General features: G+C 43.0%; 1 long non-coding RNA gene across 1 annotated transcript; it reads left to right on the top strand.

The window, feature by feature from the left end:
- The first annotated feature begins 6910 nt into the window (after positions 1-6910).
- Positions 6911-23457, top strand: LOC125486551. Its single transcript, XR_007265195.1, has 3 exons — positions 6911-7069; positions 22064-22104; positions 22693-23457. It is a non-coding gene; the product is annotated as an uncharacterized LOC125486551 (long non-coding RNA).
- Positions 23458-23702: the final 245 nt, after the last annotated feature.

The raw sequence follows: 23702 nt of genomic DNA, 5'->3' as shown, positions 1-23702 counted from the left end.
GCCCAATAAGGCTATAATTGAATTGAATGGCTTGACAGGCTTGACAGTTTATATGTTGCATTCATGCTCCTATTGCTTGTGTTCTTCTGTTTGCGATTTTACTGTTTCTTGCTGTTAATGCTTTGAGATGCATTTGAATTGTACCCATTACCTCATCAGCCACTGAGATACAAACATTCATATGAACATACAAAAAAAGGGCAGAATTAAGCCATTCAGCCCCTCAATCTTGTTTGGCCACTCAATAATATCTTGGCTGATCTGATATGACCTCAAATCCACATTCCCGCTACTCATAGAATCCCCACAGCGTGGAAACAGGCCATTTAGTCCAACAAGTCCACACCAACCCTCCAAAGAGCATCCCATCCAGACCCATTCCCCTACCCTATCCCTGTAACCCTGCATTTCCCATGGCTAATGCACTTAACCTACACATCCCTGAACACTATGGGCAATTTAGCATGGCCAATCCACCTAACCTGCTCAGCTTCGGACTGTGGGAGGAAACTGGAGCACCCAGTGGAAACCCACACAGACAGTCATCCAAGGTTGGAATCAAACTCGGGTCCCTGGTGCTGTGAGGCAGCAGTGCTAACCACTGAGATACCATGTTGCCTGATAACCTTCCACCCTCTTGCTTAACAAGAACGTACTGTCCCTTAAAATATTCAAAGACTCTCCTTCTACCATCTTTTTGGGATAGAGTTCCAAAGATTCACCACACTTTGAGAGAAAAATATTCATCCCATCTGTTTTGAAGGGTGATACCTGATTTTGAAACAGTGACCCCTAGTTCTAGATTCTCCCATAAAAGGAAACATCATCTCCATATCTGCCATGTCATGGTTCCTTACAACATCTGTTTCAAACAAGTTTAGTTTGGGAAACCTGGTCAACATGGACAAATTGGACTGAAAGATTTGTTTCCGTGCTGTGACTCTATGACTCTATAAGTCACCTCCTACTCTTCTACACTTCAGCAGATACAAGACCAGCCTGTCCAATCTTTCCCCATAAGCCCATTTAATTAGTCTGGTATTAGTCTGGTAAACATTCTCCAAACTGCCTTCAAGGCATTTATATCCTTCCTGAAATAAGGCGACTGATGCTGTGAACAATGCTGCAGAGGACATCTGAGCAGAGCCCAGTATAACTGAACCATAGCCTTCCTACTTTTGCATGCAATTCACCTTCCAAGAATGGTAGTATTGTATTAGCTTTCCAAATTACTTGCTGTACCTGCATCCTAACCATTTGTGATTCACGTACTAGAACACCTGGATCCCTCTGCATTTCAGAGCTTTTTTGATAACATGCTTCTTTTTATTATTCCTGCCAAAATGAACAATTTCACATTGTCCCACATTATACTGCATTTAATACATCTTTCCTTACTCACTTAATCCATGCATATCTTTTTGTAGTTTCCCAATGTCCTCTTTTCAACTTACTTTTTTAACTTTTATTGTATCTTCAGCAAATTTGTTAGCCATACCTTCTGTGCCTTCATCTAAGGCATTTATGTACTTGGTATCACTTCAAAGGTAACCTGTAGCCTGAAGGCTGCTTGAACTGCTCTTTTGATTCATGTCTGAAATAATTGATGCCTAAAATACAGGGTGGATTATCTACTTCAAGATGCCAAAATAGTTCAGGTAGTTGAATAAGACCAAACATAGTTTTACCCACTTAATACTGAAAAGTTTTAGAATACTTTAGGGTTCATCCATTATGTAGTTATTACACAGTCTGTTATCCTAAGGGTGCAGACTGTCCTTTCCCGCTCTAAGTATGCATACTTTCTGTAGTGTAACATTAATAGTCATTTCCTATTAATGTATACCTCTGTATAAGTCAATTGTATGGAACCACAGAACATTTCCTCAGTTCAAAGAGTCACAAGGGTCACATAAATCTCAAAATTTATAGTTCTGTTTGTGTTTAATAGGCATGCATGTGTAAGTGGCCCATTGAATTCGATTACCCTTTTGCAATTCTAATAAGTCTGGTCTTTGATCTCACAATTCATTGAACTATGATCTATTCAGGAAGGCAAAGTTAAATGGATTTACCAGCTTTGTGGTTTAGCTGTCTGTACTCCAAATGACTCAATAAAAGTAAAGATTTTATCACCTCAACAATTTCAGAATAAGTCATCAGTGAAGTTATTCTCACATAACTAGCAGTTGAGTCATCAATGCTTTAAGACACTTGTGATTGAAACCAGGATCAAAAACATTGTGAAGTAAATTAACTGCTGTGCTATGTAGAAGAAAATCCTGTTGAATTGCTGAACATGTTCAAATCTGATTTTTAAGCAAGGCTTAACAGGCAAAATACTCTGGTGAAGACTGAAGAAAGCAGTTAACCGGATGTCATGCATTTGACCTCTTGAGGTCTGATATAGCATTTTCTGTTTGAGTCCCATAAAAACAAAGCATATTGGGGGGTGGGAGCATACATTCCCTCTATATCAGCCCACTCCTCCCCATTTCTGACTGCAAGTTGGATGCAAACTGAAAGCACATTTTTTTTTGCCATTCGCCCAACATAGCACTGGTCCTTAGCTGTGCTCTGCAGACAGAGGTAGGGTGGAAAGTCAGCTGCTGCTAAGAGATCCAGAGTCATGGTAATAGCTGGCAGCTCCAGCCTTTTTTCACTCCTGGTTAACAGGGTGTCTGCTGATGCATTAGATACATTTAGTGTGAGCTTCAATAAGGATTTGATCCCTGGGCTGGTCAAACTGGTTCAACTATAAACCAATAGCCAGTTGAAGTCTTCTGTGGAAACTACAAGGATGAAGGGGAATTGCACATCAGAAGTGCAGATGTTCCAGGCAATTTCTACAAAGCTCCATGCATCAGGAGTTATGCAGAATCCCAAAGCGTGTCTCTAGTCATACATTTGATATCTGACTATCTGGAAACAGGCAAACCCCCTTCACACTCCTTTCTCTCTGGGCTCTGTTTTCCACCTATCCATTCACCTGTCCCCTTCCCTTCAGCTACAACAAAATACCAGTTTTTCCCACCTACTAACAGTTCTGAAGAAACACCGGAGTGTAAACATTAACTCTACTCTCTTCTCATGGAGAGTGCCGAATCGACAGATTTTATGTCATCAGGGTGTCGGAGGAGTGGGGCTCCTGAGCCGGGGCTCGTCTGTTCCGACCACTTTTCTTTCATTTTTTTTTCTTTTTACTTACCTCTTATCCTGAAACTGGACGGCATTGGCGGAGGCATCGGTGAGGAACTACGGTATGCACTCACGTGAGCCCAGTATGGACCTCATGGTAGTGGCGAGTGAGCCCCCTATTTACATTTCCAGGGCAACCACCACTGTGATTGAGCTGGAGGCACTCTTGCATTTGAGTGAGAAGGCTGTCATTTCAAGCTACCCACTTTGAAAACTTGAGCTAAAATCGTGGTTGACATTCACAGCACGCTACTGAGAAGGTGCTGCATTGTCAGAGATTCTGTCCTTCAGATGTGATGTTAAACAAGCACTGTCTCTCCTAATGAGGGGACATGTAAAAGAGCCCACAGCAGTATTCATAGAGGAACAGGGTCATTATCCTCTGTGATATTTTCCCTCAACCAATATTACTTAAAGAAAAAAGCACAGATGATCTGGTAGTGTTCTGAAGAAGGGTCCTGAGACTCAAAATGTTAACTCTGTTTTCTTACCACAGACCTGCTGAGTTTCTCCAACATTTTCTGTTTTTGTTCCAGATAATCTGGTCATCTGCTAATAGGAACCTGCTGTGCACAAACTATCTGCCATTTTTCCTCCACTATACCACTGGCTGTATTTTTAAAAGTATCAAATTGTGAAGTACTTTCAAATGTCCTACGGTTGTGAAAAATGCTATATAGTTGCGTATGTTTCTTTCCTGAAAAGGTTGGTATATTATACACTTAGATCATAGCTTAGCATCAGATCATGAATATTACAAGAACAGGGACGAAAGCAGAAATAGCTGGAGAAACTCAGCAAATCTGGCAGAATCTGTGGAGAGAAAGCAGAGTTAATGTTTTGGGTGCAGTGACACTTCTTTAGAACTGATTGTAGCTGGAAAAGATTGGTATACACGCTGGAGATGAGTTTGGGGGAAGTGGGAGAGAAGTAAATGTTAGGTGGAGATGGAGTTTATAGAGAGAACATTAGTTGGGCAGGCAAAGGATTGGGTAAAGGTCAACCTGGTAGAATGAATAATTGCTAATGGGGACAGTTAGTGGCTGACAATGGGTTGGTTGTGGTAGCAGACCATGTGATGACCAGGCTTGGTGTGTGGGGTTTGGGGTAAGGACATGGAAGAAGATGCTCAGGCCCTAAAATTATTGAACTTGATATTGAGCCCTGAAGACTGCACAATCCAGAAGTAGAAAATGAAATGAAATGAGATTTTTCCAGCTTGTGTTGAGCTTTGCTGGAGCACTGCAGCAAGTCCGAGACAGAGATGTTCACCAGGAAACACAGTGTTGTGTTGAAGTCACTGGCAACTTCTACAAAGTAGTTCTACAAGTGGTTGTTCAGTCTGTGTTTCATCTTCCTAGTGTAGAAGAGACCACATTGTGAGCAACGAATGCAGTAGGCTAGAATGAGTGAAGAGCAGGTAAATCATTGCTTCACCTAGAAAGTGTGTTTTTGGACCTTGGATTGTGAGGAAGGAGGAAGTAAATGGGCAGGTGTTACACCTTCTGCGATTGCATGGGAAGGTGCCATGGGGCTGTGTTGGGAGTGGAGGAGGAGTGGACCGGGGTGTCCCAGAGGGAATGGTCCCAATGGAATGCTGACAAGGGAGAGGAGGTGAATGTGTATCTGGTTGTGGCATCCTACTGGAGGTGATGGAAATAGTGGCTAATGATCCTTTGGATGTGGATGCTGGTGGGATGGTAGGTGAGGACAAAGGGGACCCTATCACTGTTGTGGGATGGAAGAAAGGGCTAAATTGTGGGAAATGGGTCAGATACGGCTGAGGGCTCTGTCAACCATGGTTCTGTGGAATCCTCAATTGAGGTAGAAGGTGAAATTTTGGAGGCCCCCTTGTCAAAGGTGGCATCATCAGAACAGATGCAACTGAGATGGAGGAACTGGGAGAATGGAATAGAGTCTTTACAGGAAGCAGTGTGTGAGGATGTATGGTGTGGGAGTGGGTGGGTTTGTAGTGGATATTGGTGACCAAGCTATCCACAGAAATGGAAACAGAGATGTCAAGGAAGAAGGGGGTAACTCAGAGATGGACCAGGTGAAGGTGAGCGTGGGGACACAAAATTGATGAATTTTTCCAATTCCAGATGAGAGAGGAAAGCAGCACCAATTGATATCATCAATGTACTGAGAAACAGCTGTGGGAGGGGGGCAGAATAGGACTGGAACAAGGAATGTTCCATGTATCCTACAAAGAGACAGGCATTACTTGGGCCCACATGGGTACCCATGGCCACTCCTCTGACCTGAAGAACGTGAGTTAAAGGAGAAGTTGTTCAAAGTGAGGACAAGCTCAGTCAACCAGAGGAAGGTGGTGGTAGATACCTGCCGCTTCAACACAGTACTGTGTTCTCGGGCAACATCTATGTCTCAGGCTTGCTGCAGTGATCCAGCGAAGATTAGCAAAAGCTAAAAGAACAGCATCTCATTTTCCACTTGGGGACCCTGCAGCCTTTAGGACTCATTATCAAATTCAATAATTTCAGGGCTTGAGCATCTTCTCCCATGTCCTTCTCCCAACGCCCACACCCCAGGCTTGTCATCACATGGGCTGTTACCCCAACCAACTCATTTTCAGTCACTAATGGTCTCCATTAGCAGCTGTCGATTCTCTCAGGCTGACCTTTACCCATTCTCTTTGCCTACCCAACTGTTTTTCTCTCACTCCCTGTCTCTGGACTCCATCTCTTCCTTTCATATACTGCTCCCCTCTCCCCGCAAAACATCATCAGCATATATACCAACTTTTACCCAGCTACAATCAGTTCTGAAGAAGGGTCACTGGACCCAAAATGTTAACACTGCTTTCTCTCCACAGTGGCTGTCAGACCTGCTGAGTTTCTCCAACAATTTCTGTTTCATGTTTCGTATTTCCATATCTGCAGTTCTTTGGGTATTTTTTGATTCCAAGAGCAGGAATATTTTATAAGAAGACACATATTCATATAATAGTGCGTAGTGCTTTTACATGCAATAAAATGAATTGCTGCTCTATTCTGCTGTACCCATGTTGCTTCTTTACAGTTATGACAGGCAAAAGAGAGGATATTTTAACTCTGTGGCAAAACAGTCATATGTGAAGAAATAGTAACAAAAAGGGCAATGACTTTATTGGCACTATGTTTTTTTGGTTGGCTTGCATGCTTAGTATTTGGTAGAACCAATAAACAAGATGAAACACTAGGCTTTTCAGTGCATGCCAACCTTCACAAACAGTTTCTTACACAGCCCTCTTTCTGTATACATAAAGAAAAGTTCCAAAGCTTTGAAAGTTTTTGTTGTCACTCCTGGCTATAGGACCAGATGTGATTACAATCTAAAATAATGTCAGGAATATGAGCCCGCATGATTCTTGCACCAGATGTAGAGTTGACAACACTCCAGGGTTGTCAAGGACTCTACAGAACTTTAAGATTAATCGCCAGCAAACAGCTAAAAGCAAGCAGGCAGTAAAATTGTAAGGATTTATTTTAAAAAAGCCCTTTTCTTTGTTATTTTCTTGCAACATTTTATTAATCATCAAAACGCTGGAGAAGGGAAAATGCCCAATTACCAGGCAAGTCAAGATTTACCCAATCAATGATTGAAGAGTCTGGTCATTTTGTAATTGGTTGCTATTGTAAGGATGGACATGTTGGGCAACCAATGATGGAAGTGTGGTGATGCGGTGGTTGGCGATAGGAGGTCACGTCATGAAACCGTCAGCAGCATTTCCAACTAGAGTTGGCAATTCCAACCAGAAGTGTTATGAAAGGGTGTTGGACAAATATACAGCACACTCTAAGAATGTGCATATTGTAAAGCTGAAAGGAAACAGCGTGTCGCCAAGCATCATCGATTATCCAGAGCAGTGCCGGTAAACAGGAAACTTTATAAGCTAACGCAAAATTCTGCTGGTATTGTGTCCTCAAAATCTTCCTCAAGCATGTTGACCGAAACATGCTTTCAATATAATTAACTTTCTGAGAGGAATAAATGCAGGAAGAATGCTATGTTTAGCTTTAGTTCAATCATTAAGGGAAAAAGTCAGGAAAGATTGTTGAGAAATATTTTGAATCATTGGCAGAATCGCACTTTGTGGCATGTTTCCTGTTTTTGAGCAAACTTTACTGAGCGATGACCTTTAACTGCTCCATAAGGAAAATTTCCATGTCAACTGATGACTGATGGGCCCATTCTTTGATCTAAATTTTCTCAAAACTGCTCTGCTGTTTAATTTCATTTAAAGGGACATCCACCCATTTGTATAACCTGCCCAAAGCAAGCAAAGAATAGCCGTCCCACAAAATGCAGCCATTTTACAAATTAACAGAAGGAAAATCCTGCAAGGCCTCCTGGGCCTATGCATATATAAATCATGCCCTTGGTTTGAAAGTTCCTACATTATGCATCATGTTGCAAATCAGACACTTGCTTGTAAGTTCCCATTTGCTTGCAAGTTCCTGCATTCTCATATAAAGCAGATCTACTGTCACACACTGGGCTAGATTTTGCCAGAGTGGCAGGTGACCCAGCAATCGACTAGAAAGCTGAGAGCAGCTATGTTTCAGTTGTTTGGAAGATAGCAGGACATATTGTAGTTAACCATCAACTAATTAGTTGCTATATTTGATCTCCCATCTCTTCAAGAAATGGGACACCACCATGAACAGATTCAGGCCCAAATGGAGGGTCAGTAACTCCTCAGTCTTTCAACTCAGTACTGACCCCGGGAAGTGTGGTCACTGATGGCATTGTATCCACCTGAGAAGACACTGCAATGGACACAGTGGATGGGTGGATTCAGCAATTATGTGGCCAGTCAGACAGACCCCTGTGGGTGGGAAGTAGGAGTTGGTTTTTGATAACCAGCTGAGCTAGCCCAGTTAGCTCAGTCGGCTGAGCATGAGACTCTTAATCTCAGGGTCATGGGTCAAGCTCCACGCTGGGTGGCTTCATTTTGGGGTGGGACGATGGCTCAGTGGTTAACACTGCTACCTCATAGCACCAGGGACCCGGGTTTGATTCCACTCTTGGGCGAGTGTCTGTGTGGTGTTTGCACATTCTCCTTGTGCTTGCGTGGGTTTCTTCTGAGTGCTCTGGTTTCCTCCCACAGTCCAAAGATGTGCAGGTTAGGTGGATTGGTCATGATAAATTGCCCACAGTGTCCAGGGAGGTGCAGGTTAGGCGTGTTAGCCATGGGAAATGTAGGATTACAGAGAAAGGTAGGGGGTGAGTCTGGGTGGGATGCTCTTTGGAGGGTCGGTCTGGGCTGGTTGGGCTGAATGGCCTGTTTCCACACTGTAGGGATTCACTGGAATTCTATGGCATAAGTGCTGGTGTAGCCAGGCAGTCTTCTCATGTACTGGGGGCCTAACTTGACTTTGGCAGCAGGAAGGAGGGCTCAGTGACACTCTTGGTGTTCAGCAGGATAACGACGGGTAGTTCTCCGATAATGCGAAAGTTGCGTTCTCGTGTGACCTTGTGCTATAGAAAATCGCGTTATAGGGGAATCACTATAGAAAATTGCTATACCTGTACAGCAGAAAGCTTGCATTATCTAAACAGCATCCACTATTCATCAATCGTTACAGCCAATTCGCATTAACGAAACATGCATTACAGCAGAACTACCTGTATCTTGCACCTCCTCTCATCCTGATTGAATGCCTTAGCAATGAGGAGATAATGGACATTTCACCCTCAACATCTTCCTTGCCATTTTCCAGGATCACTCCCCACTCCCAGAAGCAGTGGGTGAGATTTAAACATTGAGAAATACTTCCACCCAAACAGCCCCTACATGGCTGGTAAAATCCAACCCATGATCTCTGCCTCTGCTAAAAATATGCTTATAACATTTCCACATTTTATTATGAGCAACTTTGAGCATTTTGTCCTTTCGTCCTGAACATTTTCTTGCTTGTCTGCCAATTCAACTACCATTTTACCATCTTAGAGACTAACATGCCACTGCTCTCCATGAGAAACAGCTGCTGACTACATATATTTTGTCTAAGATACTGAACCGTAATCTAAAGCCCATGAGACATTTGTTTAATGTAATAAATGTGCCAACTTTTTACTGATAAGATTTGAAATTTGGATTCTAATCTTACCCTTATTTTCCTATTCTTCCAAAGGCTTTGACCCTCTCCTACTTCTGTCACATACTCAAGTCCAGCATGCGTTGAACACTTGGTGTCCCTTCACTTTCCTGACCTCTTTTGAATGCTTTTTTTTTGCATTCCTTCATCCTACCACTGGTAGGCACACTTTCAGCATCTAGGCCCAAAGCCTTGGAATTCCCTTTCTAAATCTATTTCCTTTTTTTATCATTCTCTTCTCCATTCAGATATTTCTTAAATTACCCATCTTAACTAATGTTTTGGCACCTGCAAATAGAATTTCTTGTGGTGCAGTGGTAGCATCCATACCTCTGGGAGAAAAGTTCAACTTCCAGGTTCAGGTTCTAACTCAGGACTGGTTGACTACATAATGCAGCCTAACAGAATGATTACATACGGATATGCTCAAGTTAAAAATCTCCATGTGTAGGTCCCTGTCAAATCAAAGTATCATCCTTGCGCTAAGAGAATCCCCTACTGCCCACTGCCCACATTCAAGTGTCTTCTTCCCTGACTTAACATTAATTTCCTGACTGATTATGGTCCTGTGAAACATCTTGAGTTATTTTGCTGCTTTAAAAACATTACATAAATCCAAATTAACATGATTTCTCATGGCAAAAGCTTACGTACTACTTTTCTTATGATATTTGTTCAGAGATATTCATTGTTCAATTTGTAGTAATAACAATTTGCAAGGGTTGAAGAGAAATGGAAATTAATCATTAGGGTCTTTTTTAATATTAGAAGATTGTTTAATGTATCTTTTTTGACATGATTAATATATATATTTTTTATTGTGATATCATAACGGCGAATGTAAACTTGTTTTGCTGAGATGTGTGGCGTCAGGCCTAAAAGCAGGAAGTAATTCCATTTGGGTTTTCTCACATTCTTCTCAGGTTATTACTTTTACATGCCTGGGTAAAACGCAATGTTTTATAGGCAGGCAGGCAGGAAGGATGCTTGCACCCCACCAGCAGCACTGAGATTCCAAAGTTCAGTACCATATTTAAAAGACACCTGAAGAGTATGTCGTACTTTCCCACCAGGAGTATCACTGAACCTCCACTAAACACCCCTACCCACCTCCCGGTGATGTCAAAAAACAGCTTCAAGGTTCAGCAATGCCTCCCGAGAGGTTGCCTGTCCAGGAGAGAAGGGACATTCTTTCCCCTAGGAATAGCAACCAGAGGCCATTCTGACTGATGAAGATAACCTGGACAGAGGTAAATGTAGAGGGCAGTGTCCATGGGCGGCCCAAGAGAACCTGGTTCCAGTGCTATAAATAGATGAACGATTTGCTGCAATCCTGCAGGGTATATACCACTCTTTGTTCAATGCTTGAAGCTCCAATGAGTGTGAATCAGTATTGTAAACTTGCCACTGCACAAGACCATATTCACACTTTAAAACATATACTGAGTAATGGCATTCAGCATTGCATGCACCATTAGCTGCCTGACCTTCCATCATGACCGGGAGAATGTACATATCTCATCAATTTTCACTAAATGCTTGCATGGAATGAGGGCACAGCCATAAAAGTTGGCTTTGGAATGAACACCTCACAGGTTTCTGAGGCATGCATATTTAATAATTTGCATCAATTCTAAATCTTTAATGACAAAGGACCACCTTGAAATCACAATCCTTAAACTTTCAACCTTTCATCTATTATGTTCTTCCAACTAGTAACGCACGAGGACAACTACATCTCTGCAGCTTGTTATACCTATCAATGCAGGCACAGTGCTGATGTTCCCATGTTAATGTCTCTGAATGTTTCCCTCCCTCTGCACAGTCCACCTGAAATAAGTCTCCATACTCCCTTCGAGGAGCAGGCCACTGAGATGGCAGGAGAACAAGCAGAACATGCCTGTGCTAAAGGGGAGATTGTTTAGCTACAGCCACCTAGTGAGAAAGCCTCCAATCTTATATTCCCAAATGCACGTCAAAAACCAAGTTCTTAATAATTTATTTTTTATTCACTCACAGGATGTGGGTTTCTCTGGCTAGAACAGCATTTATTTCCCACCCCTAATTGCCCAGAGGGCAGTTAAGAGTCAACCACATTGCTGTGGGTCTGGAGTCACATGTAGGCCAGACCAGGTAAGGATGGCAGGTTTCCTTCCCTAAAGGACATTAGTGAACCAGATAGGTTTTTCTGACAATTAACAATGATGTCATGGTCATCAGTAGACTCTTAATTCCGGATTCTTTATTGAATACAAAATTCCATCATGTGCCATGGTGAGATTTGAATCTAGGTCCCCAGGACATCAATGGAGTTTCTGGATGAATAGTCTCGTGATCATCTCGATAAGGGTGATGTCTCCTGACGTGAGCAAATATTTGTGTTTTTCTATTCTGTCTCTGGATCAAACTCCCAAGCTGGACAAAAAGAAGAGCTCTAGTTCCAGGCCAATCTTTAACAACAGCTCAAAGTAACTTCAACAATGAACAGTCACAAGCCTCAGAGGATGCACCATCAAGTCTATCCTCCCACCCTCCCCAGATGGGTAACATATCTAGAGAAGTCATGGAGTCATATTCTGGTGAACATAGCTCTGACATGGGCCTCCACCTACAAGAGGAAGAAATATCTGGGCTCCCTAGCTGCCGGAGAACAGGCCGCTGCTCTGCCCAGTACAAGTTATAAACGTCTGGACTTACCAATTAATAAACCGATGGTGGTACAGAAGCAAACAGGGAAGGTCTGGCAGAGGTGCCAGAGATGATACGCAGACTGGAGTGAAGGGGAGAGGAGTCTGCCCAAGTTCTGCCTCATGTCATGACTCTGGCATGCAAGTTCAAGGCTGCTTTCATGAACTGCTCTGGAAAGCCACATATAACAGAAGAAACGTACCTCTCAGAGACGCAGGGAACTTCATTCCATTGCTTGAGTCACTGGTGAGGTGAGAATGGGCCAAGGGATCTTGATGGCCCTCGAGATACCCGATTCTGTCAAAGCAAGGGAAGAGGTGCCTTAGTGCACTAACAGAGAGGAGGCGAATCGGTCAAACACCCAGGGATTGTCACCTCAGGGTAACCTTGAAGCCCCCTGTTGCATAACGTTCACTCTGTCAGTGCTCTGATCCAAATGCTTCTTTCAAGTCAGGCCAAGGAGTCATAGAGTCGTACATTCAGAAACAGACCCTTCAGCCCATCAATCAACAAACACCAAACTATACTAATTCCAATTCCATTTACTTGCACTTGGTCCATAGCCTATTATGCCCTGGTATTTTAAGTGCTCATTCAGATATTTCTTAAATGTTGTGAGAGTACCTGCCTTCACTACCCTCTCAGTCAGCTCCATATTCCTGGGTGAAATGTTTACTCATATCTCTTCTAAACTACTTACTCCTCACCTTAACCGTATGCTCTCTGGTCTTAGATACTCACACCATGGGGAAGAGATTCTTACAATCTACCCTGTCTATGCCTCTCATAATTTTGTATACATCAATCAGATCTTTCCCCCCAGCCTCCTGTGCTCCAAGGAAAATAAACCCTACCTATCCTGTCTTTTGTCATAACTGAGACTTTCCGTCCCAGGCAACATCTTGGTGAATCTTCTCTGCACCCTCTCCAGTCCAATCACATTCTTTCGATAGTGTGATGACCAGAACTGCACACAAAGTTCCATCTGTGGCCTAACCAATGATTTATAGAGCTGTAGCAATGCTTTCTTGCTCCTCTATTCTATGCATTTAGCTAAAAAGGCAACATTCTGTATGCTTTTTTCACCACCCTGTTTACCTGTGCTGGCACCTTCACAAATCAATGGACTTGTACACAAATGTCCCTAGCTCTTCAGTGTTCCCTAGGAACATACCATTCCTTGTGTAAATCCTTCCCTTATTAGACCTCCCAAAATGCATCACCTTGCACTTATCAGGATTAAATTCCATCTGCCATTGCTCTGCCCAATTTACCACCTGATCAATATTAGACTGCAGCCTGAGACCATCCTCCTCACTATCAATTTTTGTGTCATCTTCAGACTTGTTAATTATACTTCCTACATTCACATCCAAGTTATTAATGTACATAGCAAACAGCAAGGGTCCCAGCACCAACCCCTGCAGTACACCACTGGTCACAGGTTTGCAATTACAAAAACAATCCTCCACCATCACTCTTTGCCTCCTGTTAGTAAGCCAGTTTTGGATCCAGTTTGCCAACTTGCCTTAGATTTCATGGGCTCTTACCTTTTGGATCAGCCTTCCATGTGGGACCTTGTCAAAGGCCTGATTGACGTCCATGAAAACAAAATCAACTGCATGACCCTCATCAATATAGTTACCTTGTCAAAAAACTCAATTAAATTAGTCTGACAGGATCACCCTCTAACAATCTGTGCTGATGATCCCTGCTCATTCCCTGCCTTTCCTAGTATTGATTAATCCTGTCCTTCAGAATTTTTCCAATAATTTCCCCACCACTGATGTCAGACTAACTGGTCTGTAATTACCTGGCCTATCCCTACTACCCTTTTTGAACAAAGGAACCACATTAGCTACTCTCCAGTCATCTGGCACTTCATGTATGACCAGTGAAATATTAAATATCTCCGCCAGATCTCCAGCAATCTACTCCCTTGTCTCCAATAGCAGCCTGGGATACATCTCATCAGACCCTGGGGCTCTGTGCACCTTTATGCCTATTAAAACATCTAATACTTCCTCCTTATTAATCTTAACATGTCCTAGAACCTCACCATCTCAACTGAGATCCCTGGCTATAATGTCTTCCTCCTTTGTGAATATAGATGAGAAATATTAATTGAAGACCTCACCCACATCCTCTGGATCCATGCACAGACTGCCCCGTTGGTCTCTAAAAGGCATCGCGCTTTCCCTGCTAATCCTCTTACTCTTAAAACGTTTATAAATGCTTTGGGATTTTCCTTAATCCTAACTGCCAAAGATATTTCATGGCCCCTCTTTGCCCTCCTAATTTCCTTTTTAGGCATCTTCCTACACCCTGCATACTTTTGAAGGGCCTCCCTGGTTTTTAATGTGCTGGACCTGACATATGCTTCCTTCTTTTTATTTATCAAACTCTTGATATCCTTTGCCATTCAGGGTTCCCTGGATTTGCTACCCTTGCCCTTTACTCTTAGAGGAACGCAGTGACCCTGATCTCTCACTATACTACTTTTAAAAGATTTCCACTTTCTAAACGTAGACTTGCCTGCAAGTAACTTCTCCCAGCCGTTGTGTGCCAGATCCTGTCTAATGATATTGAAATCAATCTTCCTCCCAATTTAGACAAGATAACAAGGTGTAGAGCTGGATGAACACAGCAGGCCAAGCAGCATCAGAGGAGCAGGAAAGCTGATGTTTTGGGCCTAGACCCTTCTTCAGAAATGGGGGAGGGGAAGGGGGTTCTGAAATAAATAGGGAGAGAGGGTAGGCGGATAGAAGATGGATAGAGGAGAAAATAGGTGGAGAGGAGACAGACAGGTCGAAGAGGCGGGGATGGAGCCAGTAAAGGTGAGGAGTTAGGGAGGGGATAGGTCAGTCCAGGGAGGACGGACAGGTCAAGGGGGCGGGATGAGGCTAGTAGGTAGGAGATGGGGGTGGGGCTTGAGGTGGGAGGAAGGGATAGGTGGGAGGAAGGACAAGTTAGGGAGGCGGGGACAAGCTGGACTGGTTTTAGGATGTGGTAGGGGGAGGGGAGATTTTGAAGCTTGTGAAGTCCACATTGATACCATTGGGCTGCAGGGTTCCCAAGCGGAATATGAGGTGCTGTTCCTGCAACCTTCGGGTGGCATCATTGTGGCACTGCAGGAGGCCCAGGATGGACATGTCGTCTGAGGAATGGGAGGGGGAGTTGAAATGGTTTGCGACTGGGAGGTGCAGTTGTTTAGTGTGAACCGAGCGTAGGTGTTCCGCAAAGCAGTCCCCAAGCCTCCGCTTGGTTTCTCCGATGTAGAGGAGACCACAACGGGAACAGCGGCTACAGTATACCACATTAGCAGATGTGCAGGTGAACATCTGCTTGATGTGGAAAGTCTTCTTGGGGCCTGGGATGGGGGTGAGGGGAGAGGTGTAGGGGCAGGTGTAGCACACCCTGCGGTTGCAGGGAAAGGTGGTGGGGCTGGAGGAGAGTGTGGAGTGGACAAGGGAGTCCCAGAGAGAGTGGTCCCTCCGGAAAGCAGATAAGTTTGGGGAGGGAAAAATGTCTTTGGTGATGGGGTCGGATTGCAGATGGCGGAAGTGTCGGAGGATGATGCGTTGAATCTGGAGGTTGGTGGGGTGGTACGTGAGGATGAGGGGGATTCTGTTTTGGCTGTTATTGCGGGGAGGGGGTGTGAGGGATGAGTTGCGGTAAATGCGGGAGACACAGTCGAGGGCATTCTCGACCACTGAGGGGGGCAAGTTGCGGTCCTTGAAAAACGAGGACATCGGAGATGTTCAGGAGTGGAATGCATCATCCAGGGAGCAGATGCGGCGGAGGCGAAGGAATTGGGAATAGGGAATGGCATTTTTGCAGGAAGGTGGGTGGGAGGAGGTGTATTCTAGGTAGCCGTGGGAGTCGGTGGGCTTGAAATGGATATCGGTTTCCAGGTGGTTGCCAGAGATGGAAACAGAGAGGTCCAGGAAGGAGAGAGAGAGGTATCAGAGATGGAATTTAGACACTTAACTTCTCCTGTTGCTGCTCTGACTGAGCTCGATCACCTCCTGTCCTGCTCCGACTGACCTTGCCTCACTCGTCTCCCGCTGCTGCTCTGAGGTTGTGCATGAAGTTATGCAGGAGATACCCAGCAGGCCTGAGCCCTCTAAGCCCTGGCTCACCAGAGAATGGCCACTAAAGTTATCCGAGGCAAGGCCACACAGCACTCAGGAAGGTTCCTCAAACTCGTCTGTAACTGCCCAAGATGGCACTACCATATAGCAACAGGAAAAGACTGATTAAAGAACGATTAAATCACTTTCAGTGCATGAGTGTCAACCTCTGTACTAGTGGCATTTGACACAAATACAGTACTTCGTACAATGGTCCTGTGGACTCTTTCAATGTGTTAAGACTTCTGATTACTTATGCTTTTGTTGTGTATTGTGAGGCAATAATTGCTACTCACTCACATGTACATTGTGTTGACCAGAGCAAAGACCACTGAGTTTATCACTGTTTGCTCCTTTCTAGGAGGAATGCAATCCTTTGAGAATGAAAACATAAGCTACATAATTAGGCTTCAGGAGCCAATCTGAATAGTTTAGGCCCTACCTTGCAGGGACAAATTAATGTTCCTTGCAAATGTAGGTTTGAGTCACATAATTGCAGCTTCCATGTATATCCTACACAACTCCAGACTGATGTTCTGGCCAGGAAACTGAACAGGAGATTATTGGTGCCAAAGGAACAAATTAACTTACAATTTATGCCAACCAAAATCGTTCAACGTTTCAAAGTCAAAAATCAAACAATCTCTTGAGGGCAGGAACTCTTCTATGCCAGAATTGGCTCAGAGTTCTAACTATCTACATACATTAATACAAAGTCATTCACCCCCCCTCAATTTGTCCACAACGAGGATCACTCAGGCTCTGTGCCATGTCTCACTATTAGCCTAGCTTACTCAGCATACTCAACAGCAGCATTGGCTCCTTTAGATCTCTATCAGACTCCCCTTCTTCCTCACTTGAGGAGACAGATAGTTTGCCCATCTCCTTCTTTTATTAAGTTCTCACCCCAATATTGAACTAGATTGTGCAGTGTGCTGCACACAATCACAATTCTGGAAACCCTGTCCTGCCCTCATAAGTACTGGTGAGCTCTTCCTGACTGATCCAGGCAATGGACCTGCATCTTCAGAAAGTCAACTGACCATTCAATGCTCAACCACTATTGACAGTCTGGGAGTTACTACTGACTGGAAAACGAACCATACTTGCCATATAAATGTAATGACGAGAAGAGTATGCCAAAGACTAGGAATCCTGCAGAAGTCCTGACTCCCCAAAGCCTGTCAACTATCTACCTGGCACAAGTCAGCAATAGGATGGAATACAGCCCATTGCTTGCACTGAACACAACTCCTAGAACACAACAATCAAGAAGATTGACTCCATCCAAGATAAATCAGCCCACTTGACTGGTACCACAACCACAAACATTCAATCCCTCCATCACCAATGTTCAGCAGCAGCAGTGTGTATTAGCTACAAGATACATTGCAGAAACACACAAAAGATCCTTAGAAGTATCTTCCAAACCAACTCCGTCAGCATCTAGAAGGAAAAGGGCATCAGACACATGTGAATGTTGTCATCTGCAAGTTCGCCTGGAAGCCACTCACCATCCTGATTTGGAAATATACTGCTGTTCCTTCAGTGTTACTGGGTCAACATCGTGGAACCCCCTTACTAACAGCATTATGGGAGTACCTACATCATACAGACTGCGGTGGTTCAAAAAGGCATTTCACCACCACCTTCTCAAGGGCAACTAGTAAAAGGCAAAAAATGCCAGCCCAGCCAGTGATGCTTACATCCAACGACAAATACACAAAAAAGATCCCTGTCTGCCCTTCTAAAACTGCAGGCCATCAGGGAGATACTGACTGGCATTACTATTTTTTTTAATCAATGGGTTTCTCCATCAATTATGTAGCCATGCATCATAAAAATATAGAAATATAGAAAATAGGAGCAGGGGAAGGCCATTCGGCCCTTTGAGCCTGCTCCATCATTCATTCTGATCATGACTTAGCATGCATTTCAATAGCCTGGTCCCATTTTTCCTTTAGATGCTACATTCAACTCTTTGTTGAAATTATATTAAGTTTTGTCCCTGACTACTTTCTATGGTAGTGAACTCCCCAGACTCACCACTCTCTGGATGAAGAAATTCTCATCTCAGTCCTAAATGTTTTACCTCGTATCCTGAGACTGTGATCATTAGTTCTGGATTGCCCTGTCATCTGGAACATCTTTCATGCATCTACCCTGTTTAGTTCTGTTAGAACTTTGTAGGTTTCTCTGAGATACTCCCTCATTCTTATGGACTCCAGCCCACATAGTGCTAATTGATTTAACCTCTCCTCATACGTCAGTCGAAACATCCCAGGAATCAGTCTCGTGAGCCTCTGCTGCATTCCATTCCAGAGTAAGAACATCTTTCATCAGATAGAGATCTAAACTGCACACAATATTCCAGGTGTGGTCTCACCAAGGCCCTGTACAATTGTAGCAAGACATCCCTGCACTTGCACTCAAATCCTCTATCAGGGCCAACAAGCCACATCTTCTTTACCTCCTGCTGCATCTGCATTGACTGGTGTACGAGGACACCTTAAATCTCTTTTCACATCCCCCTCTCTAAATTTATAGCCATTCTTCCTTGGAGATTAAGAAAAGTCATTCACTCGAGACACTTTTAGGCAGAGTCTCAAAGTTGGTTTAGTTCTGACAGGGAATGTACAGAAAACCACAGGCAAAATAGCCTCACTAAATCCTGGTTTAGTATGTGGGTGGAGAAGGATTTGAGACATCATTTCTGTGTGGTCTACATAAGGATCAGCCTCCGAAACCTGGAGCACATATATCCTTAATAACTGAAACTTCTCATCCAAATTAAGATTTAGCAGGGAAAAGAATCCAAAATAAGTCCAAAGCGAAAAAGTTTTACAACTTTAATTTTGCCTTTCTTAAGGAATCAGTAGAGTCAGCAATGCATCAAAGTGCAACAAGCCTTAATTCAATACATATTCTGGGGAGTTCAGTTGCTTGCCTCTGAAAATATGCATGGGAATTCTGGTATGCCACTAAACTACACCCATTCATTGTGTTGAAGACAGAGTGATATATTGGTGCTGCCTGTTGCTTTAATTAATTGCAGCTTGCATTATGCTGTTCCATCAACTGTCAGTATTATTAAGGATACCCTCTGATATTTTCAGTCACTTAAATTATTTATTCAGCTTTTATGTTGTAATAAGAAGCTGTGTTGTGGTTGCAAGAAGTGGTGTGAGTTTTTTGAAAAATAAATCTGGAATGTGATACTTTGATGTATGGTTAAACATACAAAAAGGCAAGCATGAAGGCTTCCCAGCAATTTTTAAGATCCCAGCTGATGTTATTATGGGACAAGTCAGATTCCAGACTGAAATCTGGCTTGAAAGATTATGTTTTGATTTGTTTTTTACTTAACAATGTGATCTTTCACTGAAATGAAAGCACACAATGCTACAAATTTGGTTTAAACAATACAATAGAAGTTTCTTATGCAAAGACTTGCCACTTCAGCTTGGGGGAACCGGTAGAAAGTTTGCAGGCAGTTTTAAGCAGTTTTTTTTTGTGATTCATTCCTACTTGATAGCTCTCAGGAAGTAATTCCCATCTCTGCCCCTCTCCTTTGCCAAATCATTTCCTTGGACCCCTCCCATTCAGCCATAGCACAATACATTGAAGAACAATAATCTTCCAGGTTTTGTTAGACAGATATAAATTTTTAATCACATAGATATGGGCTTTAATGGAACACATCTTCCTGCTCTGCCTTACATCTTCCATGAGGCTGCATGAGATTAATTCATGTGATGTTGCATCACTTCCTGTGATGATATTTGCACTGTATTTGATTAGCACATTATACAATTAGAATTTAGGCATTAACAACCCAACAATATAACACCCAGCACTAGAGTCATAGAGTCACAGAGTCCTACAGCACAGAGACAGGCCCGTTAGCCCAAACTGGTCCATGCCAATCAAAATGTCGATTCACGCTAACCCCATTTCCCTGCATTTGGCCCATATCCTTCTAAACCTTTCCTATCCATGTATTCGTCCAAATGCCTTTTAAATGTTGTTAATGTACCCACCTCAACCACTTCTGCTGGCGGCTCATTGCATTTGAGCACCACCCTCTATAAAAAGTTGCCTCTCAGGTTGCCATGTATTTTTTCCCCTCTTACCTTAAACTGTGGCCTCAAGTCCTCAATTGCCCAACCCTCAGGAAAACGACTGAGTGCATTCACCCTATCCATGTTTCTCATTATCTTAAATACTTCTGTAAGATCACCCCCTCAGTCTCCTTTGCTCTAAAGAAAAAAATCCTAGCTTGTCCAACCTCTCCCTGCAACTCAGTCCCTTGAGTCCTAGCAACATCCTTGTAAATTTCTTCTGCACTCTTTTCAGTTGAAACACATCTTTCCCACAGCAAGATGACCAAAACTGAATACAATACTCCAAGTGCGGCCTCACCAACATCCTGCATAACTGCAATATAACTTCCCAACTTCTATACTCTATGCTCTATCTAATGAAGGCCAGTGTGCCAAAAGCCTTCTTAGTTGCCCTACATACCTGTGACTCCACTTTTAGAGAACCGTTCACCTTAACTCCAAGGTCCCTCTGTTCTATTACACTCCTTAAGGCCCTACTATTCACCATGAAAATCCTACCTTGATTTGACTTTCCAAAATGTAACAACTCACACTTATCTGTATGAAACTCCATTTGCCATTTCTCAGCCAATTCCCCAGGTGATCAAGATCCTGCTGCAATTTCTGATAACCTTCCTCACGGTTCACAATACTGCCTATTTTAGTGTCATCCACAAACTTACTATTCATGCCTTGTACATTCTCAGCCAAATCATTGATATAGATAACAAACATCAATTGGGTCCAGCACAGACCACTGAGGCACAGGCCTCCAGTCCGACAAGCATCCTTCCACTATTACTCTCTGCTTCCTACCATCAAGCCAATTGTGTATCCAATTTGCCAGCTCTCCCAGGATTCCATGTGATCTAACCTTTCACAGCAGCCTACCATGTGGAACCTTATCAAAGGCCTTACTGAAATCCATATAGACTATGTCTACCACCCTGCCCTCATCAACCTTCCTGGTTACTTCATCAAAGAACTCTAACAAACTTGTGAGGCATGATCTCCCATGCACGAAGCCATGCTGACTACTCATAATCAAACCTTGTCTTTCAAAATGTATATATATCTTATCCCTCAGAATCTTCTCAAGTAACTTACCTATGACAGATTTTAGGCTTACATCTACCTTACCACAATTCTGCCCCTACTCTTAGCATTGGAGATGTCCATTTGTTCACTTCCATTATCTATAGCCTTGAGGACTTTGCTTTTCATGCTCCCACTTTCCTTTGATTGCTGCCACTTCATTCTCCCTTACCCATGTGTTATAGGTGACAAGGGATATAGATCAGAGGTAGGTAAATGGAATTGAGGGGCAGGTCAGTCATCAATCAATGGATTGTCAGGACAGGCTCACAGGACTGATTGTTTATTTTGCACCCCACATGCCCACCCTGTCATTCCCAAACCTTATTTCTGTCCTTAGGTTTCCACACTACTCAGTTCATTGTAACAGTAGGACATTTGAAGACTAGAGGAACTAATGTACCAAATGTTAAAAAGGCCTGACGTTATTTTCCAGCATACAACATACTGTTGGTTGAATCCCACATGATTGTTAAGGATACAAAACTTGGTCAATGGATGCGCAGGGAATGTCTTACACACTCCCGAAACAACAAGCATTATGGAACAATATGAGCCCTTTTCTGGATCTATCAGAAAGGCCTTCCAAAAGGTTGCAGCTGAGGTGCTTCGATTTACTTTTGCTCAAGCATGGTTTGTTGAGGTACTACCATGAGGAATTGAGATTGTTACAGACTGCAGGAAAGAGGAAAATACAATTGCAATTGTAGTAATTGCAATGTCTTCTGCTCTGTGATATGAACAGGAAAATGAAGAGGAGGAGGCATAGAGGGGAACTTTATCAAGGTAAGAAATTGAGGGATGTCTTTTTAAAGCACGATGATAAAAGGGTCGTCTGGGGTCCTCAGTCTTCTAAAGCAGTATGTCAGGAGATGTGTATCGGGAAACTACACTTTACTAAGGAGTTTGTGATAGAGTCATGTCACTTCCCGCATGATGACCTGGTATTTTAACCCAGGATCATACAGGCTCCCAGTCACTGTGATCATGTGGTTTATGTTGCATGGCACTGGACTCGTCCAAATAGGAGCAGGCAATATCAACAATATGCTGCCACCATGATGCCAGCAATGACAACCATTTTCAGGCCTCCAAGGTACATGAAGGGTAGCTGCTCAGTCAAAAGGGATATCTGCTTACAAGTAGTTCACGGCTCCCATCTGTCATCTCCCCATGAGATCAGAGAGCTTCATTGAAAGCCATGAAGCTAAATGGAATACCATGGGAAAAGCTATCAGTAAGCTGCAGCAAACATTTTACTCCTTAGATCACTTGGTGGGATCTCTGCAATATGTGCCCAAGAGGATGCTCATGTTTGGGGTGGTGCACCATTTCCTCCATAAGTTGTGATTACCCACTCTGTCTTGGATTCAGGAGACCACTTTGGAGTAGGAAGATGAAAAAGAGGTGGAAATGGAGGAAGAGGGGGAATGCAGGGAAAAGACAAACATGTACAAGAAGCAACTTAAAGAAGCCGTGCTGTGAAACTTCCTTCAGGTGAAAAGAACTTCTCTGCTACTAAAGCAGCAAACTCTTTCCTTTCCTTTGCTAGTTTTGCCAACATCCTTCACCTTTAATGTCCCTATTTCCATCAGAGTATCCAACAATCTGCACTTACTTTGTTGGAATTTCCCCTTTACTATGTAGAAACTGCACCTTTGGAAAGCGAAGTCTTCACGAAGTTCGTCAAAGAAATAACCTTATACCTGGGAAATCTGCAGTAAATCTTTAAAATAGCTAGATCAAGTGACTGCTCATAAAATTATCCATAGCAAGGACAAACTCTACAAATGCAAACTTTGAGCGGAAACATTTGCTTGCAGATATGTGTACAAGAATCATGAAAAGACACACCCAGAAAACAGAGAATTCCATTGTGAGGAGTTTAAGGCTTTGTTTTTGTTAAGTTTGAAGAAAGACAGGTGGCCAAAGCATTAAACAGTAGGACCTTTATTATGTTCACTCTACAGGCATCAAGGTCAGAGAGACTCTTTGTTCCCCCAAAACATCATCATTAAGCCATATGATTGGACCCTTAAAGTGACAGTCCACTAACACAAATGCACAACATTTTTGGACTCCCTATTCCTTGCAGAGACATCTATTAATGTGTTTCAGTAAATAAACTTTCAAATGTGATCTGTGTGACACTCTTTGTGATTCTTTCTGTGCTTAAGAGTGGTAAAAGTATGGGAGAGAAGGAAAAGATTTGCCCATTTTAATTACTTGAAAAAGTGAAGTTGCAGATACACAAGGTGGTGAAGAAGGCATTTGGCACACTTGCCTTCATTGGTCAGAACAGTGAGTATAGGAGTTGGGAACGTCATGTTGAGGCTGTACAGGACATTGGTGAAGGCAATTTTAGAATACTGCAAGTAATTCTG

The sequence above is a fragment of the Rhincodon typus genome, chromosome 2 (genome assembly GCF_021869965.1).
Source record: "Rhincodon typus isolate 14 chromosome 2, sRhiTyp1.1, whole genome shotgun sequence".
Lineage (NCBI taxonomy): Eukaryota > Metazoa > Chordata > Chondrichthyes > Orectolobiformes > Rhincodontidae > Rhincodon > Rhincodon typus.
The sequence above is the reverse complement of the archived record's forward strand: the minus strand, read 5'-3'. Positions and strand labels throughout refer to the sequence as shown.